Raw genomic sequence first — 10,283 nt, forward strand, 5'->3', positions numbered from 1 at the left:
TTAAGTTCAGTTTGAAATCGCAGTGTGCCGTGGATGAGGTTGGCTTTGAAAGTGGACGCATGGTTCTTTTTTTTGGAAATGTTCAATTTTATAACTAAGAATTCATCAAACAAGAAACTTGTTTTTTTTTTACATTAAAAAAACATTTTTTAACATTTCGAGTGTTTTTTTCACTATAAAGATGTTGTTGTTGTTTTTAATTTGATTTGGGGAAATAATCATCTTGAAATTTCAAAAGTTTGACTCAAATAATTACACTCATATAAAGCTAAAACATTGCATTATTAATACAGGTAACAAATTATCTTTGTAAAAAAGTGCTTGTTCTACCCGAAACCAATCACAAATATCAAAATATTGTGTAAAACATGACTAGAAACGCTGTTACAATTAGATTTTAACGATTCTAAGTATGTCTATCTAAAAACATTCAACAATGCTCAAATATTAGGTCTAATGGGGCTGAAAAAGGCGCCTCAAAAAAAAAAGAAAAACAAATTGTTTAATATGTTCACGTTCCCGACAAAAACATCATTAGGAGTAATAAGTAACACAACAATTGTGTAACATTTTCTATCTTTTCAACATTTACCGTCAGTGGGGGTGACATTTAGTCGGGGGGTGAGATTGGGTCAAATAATTTTTTAACGGATTTTACCATTTCTCAGGTACTTCTCAATAAAACTAAATTCTGTTAAAAAGGTTGTGTAAGGGACATCTTAAGATAACTTTGCTGAAAAAATCTCGTTCCTAGAACCAATCCTGTCATATTTAGCAGCTGTCTAGAATTAAGGTACGTTTTTGGCCAAAAATTACTTCTCGAAAAATCATTTTTCTAATATTTTTGTTGGAATTGATCAAAAAGTACCCAAATGTTTGAAAATCTCTACTTCAAACATTTTAGCATGTCAATACGATTCCCTCGAACAAGAAACACTGTTGGATGATTTGTTTTTCCATATCTTTGTATTTGAGCATCATTTTAGTTTCATTTGACCCAATGTAACCCCCTCTAAGGGGTGAGATTGGGTCAATTTTCAAACTATTGGCATTAAGGTAGTGTTCATCAAAATCCTCCATATTTTGGGAAATTGTTAGTAAACTATCTAAGAACAATTCTACGATAAATAAATTTTGATGTTATTTAAATTGTTTTTGTTATTAAGAAATCACGAGAGGTGTATCGTTTTAAGACCCATAGTTACCCCCACTGACGGTATTTTGAGTTTATCGGAGTTTAAAAAAAAACTGAATAAAAAACTCAATTTTCTAAAGGTTTGTATTTGGGCAGCCTTCGTAATTTGATGCTTTCAAAAGCTTATTTGTTTAGAAACGTTTTCGAAATCTGAATCCATGTACTATGCGTTTTTTAGTCTGGTTCAAATTTCACTAAAAGTCCTAGTAATGACATCAACATTTTTTTTTTTGATTTAGAAACAAAATGTATCACTAAATGCTTCAAAAATCATAACAGTTATGCTACTATAAAAAATTTGCAAAATATAAATTAATATATGATTTTTTCCTAAACCCTATCTGGTTCCAAAATTTAAAATTTGTAAAATTATGTAGTGATTTGAATAGTTGAACCAACCAGGCTGAAAAACTCTATAAAAATTTAATTTAAAAAAGTGATTTGATTTAAAATAGATAAATTAGTTTCATACAATTTATTATGAATTATTAATCATCAGTTTTTTATACTTTTCATTGTAAATTCCCATTTTCGTGAATTGTTTTAGTCATTTTTGTATTTTACACGGCGTGTTTTCTAGGACAACCTTATCAGGAAAAAATAGTCATCGCCACTTTCAAATGTGTCTTATAGGAAATTTTCTCAGCTTTCCAATGCTTCTAAGAGCGAAATGTTTCATCGGGAAATTTCTGAGATATCTCTTTTTTAAGTTTCTTTGGTTTTAAATTCCTTTATTATTCATTGGAGACTTTATACTAACAGTTCAGAAAACTTATCAAATGAAATTATCAAAGACAAGAAACAACTTTGTAGAAGGTTGCAAACCGCTAAACATTTTGAAAATTATGTTTTATCTAAGTTTTTGAGTATACGGGATTTATTCAGAAATTTAAATCATAAATCAGTGTAAAAATGTATTTTTACAAGAATTATTTGATAATTACATATTTTTGTGTACAAATATCACGTGTCTACTCTAATTTAGCTTATTCAACCGAAACTTTGGCAGGTTTGTGATTACCAACTATTGTTGAATTTTAATGAATGAATTTGATATTTTCTTAAGCAAACATTAACCAGGAACATAAATACAAATTTGATTTGAAATCGAAAATGTACTACATATTACTGTAGCAAGCTTCAAAAGTCATATTTTCATGAGTATAAAATAAAGATACAATTTTATTAAATGTTTTCTGTACAAAATGCACTTAAAAGTAGCAATAAAACTCGAGTCTTCCAATTCAGAGTTCTGAAAACACCGTCGCAAACATTTATTTTTGTTTGAACAAAAATTAAATAGTATTTTAACAAATAAAAATCTAACAGAAACTTTCTTTCCAGACTATTTGAACAAAAATCAAAACATACCTATATATTTTTTTAAGATGAGATTGAAGATGAGAGTCTTATAAACTTCTAAAATATTGCAAATTCCTTGATCATTTAATACAAAAAAAAACTGAAACAATCATTTCATATTTCATGAAAAGTATTTCTCCTTAGCTAGCAACAGTAATTTGGAGTATAATTTCGAGTATAAAACATGTTTTGTATCCATGCAACTAGTTAGTGTTTGATTAAGGAAATATGATTTTTATTCATAAAAATCTTGTAACACCCTATCAATCTCAAACCTGTAGAAATTTCGGTTGTATCAGCTAATTCCAAGCTGAATCAGAGCAGACCGGTGTTATTTGTACACAACAATTATGTTATAATCTATTTGTTCTTGTAAAAATAATATTTCAATACGGCTTTATTATTATATTATCTGAATAAATCCCACATATTCAAAAATTCGGTTAAAACCTTATTTTCAAAATGTTTAGCGGTTTGCAACCTTCTACAAAGTTGTTTCTTGTCTTATTTTGCACATTTTGGTCAGTAAAATACACATGAAACACATCATTTGACAAGTTTCCTGGACTGTTATTTAAAAGTTTCCAATAAATAATCAAGGATTTTAAAAGAAAAAACTAAAAATAGAGATATCTCAGAAATTTCCCGATGAAACATTTCGCTCTTAGAAGCATTGGAAAGCTGAGAAAATTTCCTATAAGCAGCGCCGTACCTAGGGGTTGGCGCAGTTGGCGACCGCCAAGGGCGCCAGCCCTTGGGGGGCGCCGAAAACGATGATTGTACAAATTTGTCATGTTATTATAAAATCCTAGAAAGGTATTCAGAACAAAAGGGGCGCCAAATTTTAAAGTAGGACTACAAAATAACTCGATAATCTTGGTCGGAATATTACAAATATTACTTATAACACTTGGGGCGCCAAAATCAACTATTTCAATAATTGTACCAGAATTAAATTTAAAATTAAATTCTTTCAATTCATTTATCAAAGAGGGCGCTCAAGTGGCAAAAATTTCAGGGTTTTATAACAATTCTTTGAAATAGCTAGAGATTTTATATTCCAACTACAGTATATAAAATTCAATTTAAATTTCACCATTTTTTCCAGCATCAGGAACCATCAAGCTTTTTTATGTTTTGAAGTATTTTTATATATATAATCAGCTATTTAATTGAAATTTACACATTTCTATTGAAAATCTGAAATAAAAAGGATAAGATATTTCAAGTTTAAAGAAAATGGCATTTGAGATATTTTTATCGTTTTAAATGCAAACTTGTGCGATGAGATTGGCCTACGTTTTCGAAATACTGAAGTGTTTAAATTGAATATTTCTAACACAAAAAATGCTTTGACTTTTGTTAAATTTCTAGCAAAATATTTTTTTTTCAACATAAAAATGTTGTTTTTTTTAAGAGCACATAAATTGCTCTAAATATATTATATTCTGCTGCTTGTATTCAATTGCTTGAAGCAAGAGTGAAAAAGTAAAATTTGGGTGTCTTCGACAAAGTTGCATAGATTGGCATGCCCACCAACTTTTTAGTCGTAAAAGTAAAATATTATACAATTTTTTGTATAATTTTGATTTGCAGAAACACCATTATCGTGGACCCATTAGAATTTAAACCAAAGCAAAATTCCAACTCCAAAAACAGCAATATTTTTTGGGAAAACACAAAGTTCCACTTAATTTTGCTTCTAGGGTCAATAATTTGAAGAATGTTAGTAACATTTTCCTTGAAATTTTTTGTTTTGTTATGTTTTAACGGAATGGATAAAGTTGCTTATCTTTCACATACATTTTTTTTTATTTCATGGATTCCATGTGTTGGGCTATCCAGTGTAATTTCGCCTAAATTTTCACATTTACACAAACGGTTCTAAAAGCTTTGTGTGTAGAGGGTGACTATTCTCGAGATTTTCAATTGGGTCCTCAAATGAAGCTTAGATTGCTGATATTATTGTTTACAGCGATAAAGCTTATTTTTCTGAGTACAATGACCCTTTGTACGACCACAAAGAGTTTAAAATGGATTTTTAAATCAATTTTGAAAAATTAACCTCGCGGTCCTTCTTGACAGAAAAGCTCCTACTTGACAGCTCTTTCCAAGGGGACCATAGTTGATCCATCGAAAAAATGTTGTCTTGTCAAAAAAAAAAATTGCATTAAAATGAAAAAAAGTGATCAGAAATGGTTTTTAATCGTGTTTTTTACCGTTGTACATAAAAATTGACATAGGGCTTTAGTACCCAATTTCCCGGGAATCGAGAGTTGAATTTTGAAATTTCCCGGGTATTCCCGGGACCTGGTAGTGTTTATAACTATGCCAATAGTGCCAGTAAAGTATAAAAAAAAGTTATAAATGTGTTTCTTTTCAATGAATTCAGTTACGATTTATTCATGCTTATTTAATGAAACGTTAATTAGTAGCCTCATTATTTTTGGGAACTATGATCTACTTCTTGATTTTTTTCTGAATCTGCAATACAACTTGTTGTATGAACTTGTTATTAGATTTTTGTGAAATAACAAGATAGCTAATATATAATTTCCCAGTATCGGGATTTTTACAATATAATAAATAGCGACTCAAAACAACAATTTTAATATTTTTATTTCTTTTTTTAAACTGTAAATATGCATTGAAGAAATAGTGATTCGGAAAACCCGAATGTTCACATTTGGCGGACTTTACAAAGATTTCCAGAGTTTTTTTTCTAAGATATAATTTAATATTGAGGTTAAGCGAAACACAAAATTACTCCATGACATCAAAAAAGGAAATTACCTTGATACAGCGAAATTAAAATAATAAGAATAAAAAAATGGATTATAAGAATTGCTATGCTTCAAAGAGGATATGAAAATTATATTCTTAGAAATAATAAACAAAAATATAAAAAAAAATTAGACTTTCTTCTTGTGGCTAACTGCTAAGTATGCTTTAAGGTTAATTTTGGGGGCCACATTATTTTAAGTTTTCCCAATTATAGTTATTGGAATTTTTAATAAGTTAAAATTTACACTTTCTGAATTAGAAGATAAGAGAAGCATTGGTTCATTCGAACTTGAACATCTAACATTGAACACCAAATGTTCTGAACAATTTCGAATTTTCAATTTTTTTTTTATTTGTTTACATAATTTTGCTTCGACCAAATTTCCCGGGAATCGAGAGGTCCAAAAATGGTCGATTTCCCGGGAATTCCCGCTCGTCACCCTCTTTTTGAGTGTAATGGTTTTTATACAAAATTTTAAGAAACTTTAGATGTCGAAAAATAAACACAAAAAATTTCAATGTGTTAAAAAGGTAAAAACTAATTGCCTTTGTTTGAAGCTATGAATTTTCAAAAAACAAATTTTAGGAAATTTATATCAATAAAAAAACACAGTCACAGAGAAGAGAAATATTGTTTTCAAAATAAATTGAAAAAAAAAAAATAGTTTCAAAAGGAATCCATCCAAAAACAAGTTTGAAAAGGAGTCCATTTTCTTATCAGTTAAACTATTTTTTCAGGAATGCAGGAAAATGCTGATACAATGAAATTTAAGCTAGGTCAGATCAAATTCTGTTTAAAACGATAAAACAACACTCTGCTTTTTTTAGTCAACATTAATCCTAAAACACCTTTTCGTTACAACCTATCTGTATTGGAAAGATATAAATCGATTGAAATGGTTTAAAAATAATAAAACATTAATTTGAATATTCTTCAAAGAATTAAATTGTGGTTGGATTTTTTAGCTGTTATATTTATTCAATCAATTACCATTATATTATTAAAACTCTTTGAAGCAATCGCTGAAAATTTAAGTAAACATATCAAAATGATGAAAAATTTGGAGGGGCGCCAAATTGATGCTTCGCCAAGGGCGCCGTGGACCCTAGGTACGGCTCTGCCTATAAGACACTTTTGAAAGTAGTGATGACTATTTTTTCTCCTTAAGGTTGCCCAGAAAACAAGCCGTGGTCAAAAATTCAAGAGATTTTCAAATCAACCCACACATGCTACAAATGATTCTAACTGCAGGGGAATGCATTTTAAATTAATTTCTGCTGATAGCACTTCAATTTCCATTGAAATTTTGAAATTTTTAGATTTTTTTTGCCCCCTGATTTTTCGGACCAACTTTGAAGGGGGGGGGGAGACAAAAACTTTAAAATAAAATTTGTACCAGCCTTATGGTAATAACACTTTTAAAAATTATTAACCATTAAGGTGAAAAGTTGACGCCAGTTCTTCGCCAACTTATATTCAACTTAAGGTGGAACGGCGCTGCCCCCATATTTTCACCATGACTCAAGTTTTTGGTGGCACCTTTAAGGGAAATGCCGTAATTTAAACAATAAGTATAAAGATAGTAAGCAATACAGTTTAGACTCGATTATCCGAAGGCCTCGGGAAAAAAAACACTTCGGATAATCAAAACTTCGGGTAATCGAATCACGACATATTTTTTGCGAAAAAAAAACAGAACTTCTTAAATTACGGCATTTTTCTTAACCCTCTACTGCCCAAATGTTTTTTTTTTATTTTTCTCGTGTTCAGGAGGTTATATTGAGCAACATTTGTTCTACAAAAAACTCTACTTCTTTTGTTTTATGTTTTTTCTTGTTTCAATTTTAGTGTTTTAATTTGCATTAATCTTATTTAGTTTATGTTTGTTTTTGGTAGTATTTGGCCTATTCTGCCACCTCCTATCATAAGATTTTGCCTATCTATTTTTTTCAGGTTTTTAAGTCATTTTTTTAAATTTTTGCTTGTTTTCCTCCTTTTTGGCTATACAATGGCACCAATGTATTGTTAAAAAAAAATGCGTAGAGGCATAGTCTGAGACACTACAAAAAAATACTACATACTTATTTTTACTTAAAATATAGGAAATGTTAGTAAAAAACGTTACTTAATCCACCTTTAGGTGGTTGGTGCCTTCCTCACATTCATAAAGTCAATACATTCAGTAATAATAGCAACATTTCCTTAACATGTTTCACAAATCAATTTTATTACTGATTTCTTTTGATAGGGTTCGCATACCTTCAATTTTCTGGCTCATCGGCAAGGTTTGATAAAAAAAACCTATCCAACGAAAGTTCACATGGAAGATTCAGACAATATTTTTATCACAATATCTCAGATCCGGCCTCCAGAAAGTATATAAATAACACTTAAGTGGCAATAACTTTTGATAGGGTTGTCAGATCCTTGATGTTGTAGGCTCATTTGAAAGGTATTTCAATTATCTAACTAAAGATGGGTCGCATGATGGACCCGGACACAATTTTTATTGAAATATCTGAGATCCGGCCTCCAAAAAGTGTATAAATAACACTTAAGTGCTAATAACTTTTGATAGGGTTGTCAGATCTTCAATGTTTTGGGCTCATTGGAAAGGTCTTTTTAATACCTTTCTGAAAATGTATAAAAGGATAGGGTTTCTTGCAAAAACCACCCTTTTTACAATCTTCCGGACATACGCCAAAATCGTTTTTTTAGTATAACTTTTGAAGTACTTAACTAAACTTGCTGATTTTAAATAGAGACTTATGGGACCCCAAGACGGATCGAATGAGACCAATACGGTCAAAATCCGTTCATCCAGTCCGGAGATAATCGAGTGACAATTTTTTGTCCACCCACCTACACACATCCACACAGACATTTGCTCAGAACATGATTTTGAGTCGATAGGTATACGTGAAGGTGGGTCTACGAGGTCGAATTAAGAAGTTCATTTTTCGAGTGATTTTATAGCCTTTCCTCAGTAAGGTGAGGAAGGCAAAACACAGCCAAAGTTGAGCCCTAAAAAATTTCATTTTTAAAAACAAAGTCACATAAAACAAGAACATTTTCCTAAATTTAAAGAATTCTTCTTTCCAATGTTTTTAAAAGATCAAAAATGGGTTGAAAAAATGATTTTCGACATTTTCTTTGAATCGCAGCCCGTCTAAAGACGGGGTTGGGTTGTAGAGGGTTAAAGGTGCTTCCAAAAACTCGAGTCGTGATGACAAAATGGAGGTGCCTTCCCGTTTCACCTTAAAGATGTATCGCTTTCCAAGATTAAAACTAACATGATTAATTTACTAAGTATCAGCATATTTTTTGCTGACTGCTGTTCTGTAGTATAAACTTGGCTTAGCTCATTTGTTGCGAAAAACTAAAAAAGAAAAAATCCTACTTTTTCTCATTTTTGAAGAAAACTATGCATTTATTCAACAGTATTGGAAAGTTCCAATTTAATTCCAGCGATCGATTAAAACTTTAAATCAGTTCGTAGATCAAAGTCACTTTTTGAATGTTTCCACAAAATTTATTGTAGCTTCACCCATCAAAAGCAACCCAGTTTACATTTTCCAGTGAGCCTTTCCGCACCGTTTTCCAGCTGCACACCCACGTTTCCGTTCATTTCAAACCAATTCTGCTGAAACATTCATAATGATCATTTTTTAAAACAGCAAAAATCAGTTAAAATCAACAAAGACAGTGTAAAATGTTTCATATACCATTTATCCGAAGTCAGAACTCGAAGCCGTCAACCGATTCGAATTTTCACGTGGCCAACCGACTCGGATTGCCACCGCCAACGGTTCACGGCTCCAACCTGCTCTATGTGTGTGTGTGTGTCTATTGCGCTACATAGACTCCACATTCATCGCGCCGTGATCCCCACGACTATATCTCCTCTCCAACTCTCCAACACTGCCGTGCGATGAGATATATTGTTGGAGTTTGCGTTGTTGTTGCTGCTGATTCTCTCACTTTTGCTGCTGTTGCTGGTGCACCGCAACTATGCTGCTGCCATCTACCTCTGCTGTGCCCCATTCGACCTTAATACACTCACTTGACTGTGTGAAGCCAAGATGGTTGGCTAGTAGGTGCTAACCTGAAAAAAAAATATTTTTTTTTATGCCACTCAATTAAATGTTGGTTAAAAAAGTTTCGATTTTTATTTGATTTGTTTTCACCTCTACGCCACCATCTTGGTCCGCGGCGCAACCACCTCGTCAAAAATACCGCGGCCAACCTGCAACCATTGCCTACGCCGATCCCCGGAGGTCCGCGTAGACTCCAGCTTTGCTACACCCAAAACTGAGGTTGGAAATCAGTAAGTATCAGTGCACTCGTGGTCGTTTATTGTCACCTAGGGTTGTATTCGTTGCAATTGGTTGCTCTTCAGTAACTTTCGATTTGGGTGCAAAATTGGTTGGGTTTCAGGACTGCACAAGCCGCGGCCATCGTTCGCCGTAATCGCCGACAGTCGCCAGCAGAGAGCAACTACTACGTCTACTACAACTTCTCCTTAGTATTACTACTAATAGTGTTGCTACTATACCACCGTTTTATGACGAAATGACGTATATATTCCTATAGGCAGTTCAAAGGCATATCTTATTTTCCTATTTTAAGGCAGTATTAATTAGCACATTGAATTTATTCCACAAAAAATAACAAAAATAGTTAAAAGATTATACAAATCTGTGCCTATTAATTTTTTTTTAGATATATACAGCAATTCCCCACGAAAACAGCTTGATTCGAAAAAAAAAGTTCTCCGATCGGGCTCAAAATTTTTCTGGGGAATCCTTGGCCGAAATAATTAGACCCGTATTTTTTTTTTGTTTGGCCATTAGGGTGACCTACGCCGTGTAAAATGGCAATTTTCGTCGATTTTCGCAAAAACCACTTTTTTTAAAAAGTCTTATCTCCGCGCCATTTCAT

The 10,283-nt window shown here is 32.0% G+C and overlaps 1 long non-coding RNA gene across 3 annotated transcripts; it reads right to left on the minus strand.

Moving 5' to 3' along the window:
• Positions 1-8,742: 8,742 nt before the first annotated feature.
• LOC119765039 lies at positions 8,743-10,022 on the minus strand. Of its 3 annotated transcripts, none has more exons than XR_005276462.1 (3): positions 9,530-10,015; positions 9,068-9,447; positions 8,743-8,985 (listed from the first exon to the last, which is right to left on the minus strand). It is a non-coding gene; the product is annotated as an uncharacterized LOC119765039 (long non-coding RNA). The 3 variants fall into 3 exon arrangements; XR_005276461.1 differs by having other exon boundaries at positions 8,743-8,982; positions 9,530-10,014; XR_005276460.1 differs by having other exon boundaries at positions 8,743-9,447; positions 9,530-10,022.
• Between the last annotated feature and the right edge of the window lie 261 nt (positions 10,023-10,283).

The sequence above is a fragment of the Culex quinquefasciatus genome, chromosome 1, assembly GCF_015732765.1.
Source record: "Culex quinquefasciatus strain JHB chromosome 1, VPISU_Cqui_1.0_pri_paternal, whole genome shotgun sequence".
NCBI lineage: Eukaryota > Metazoa > Arthropoda > Insecta > Diptera > Culicidae > Culex > Culex quinquefasciatus.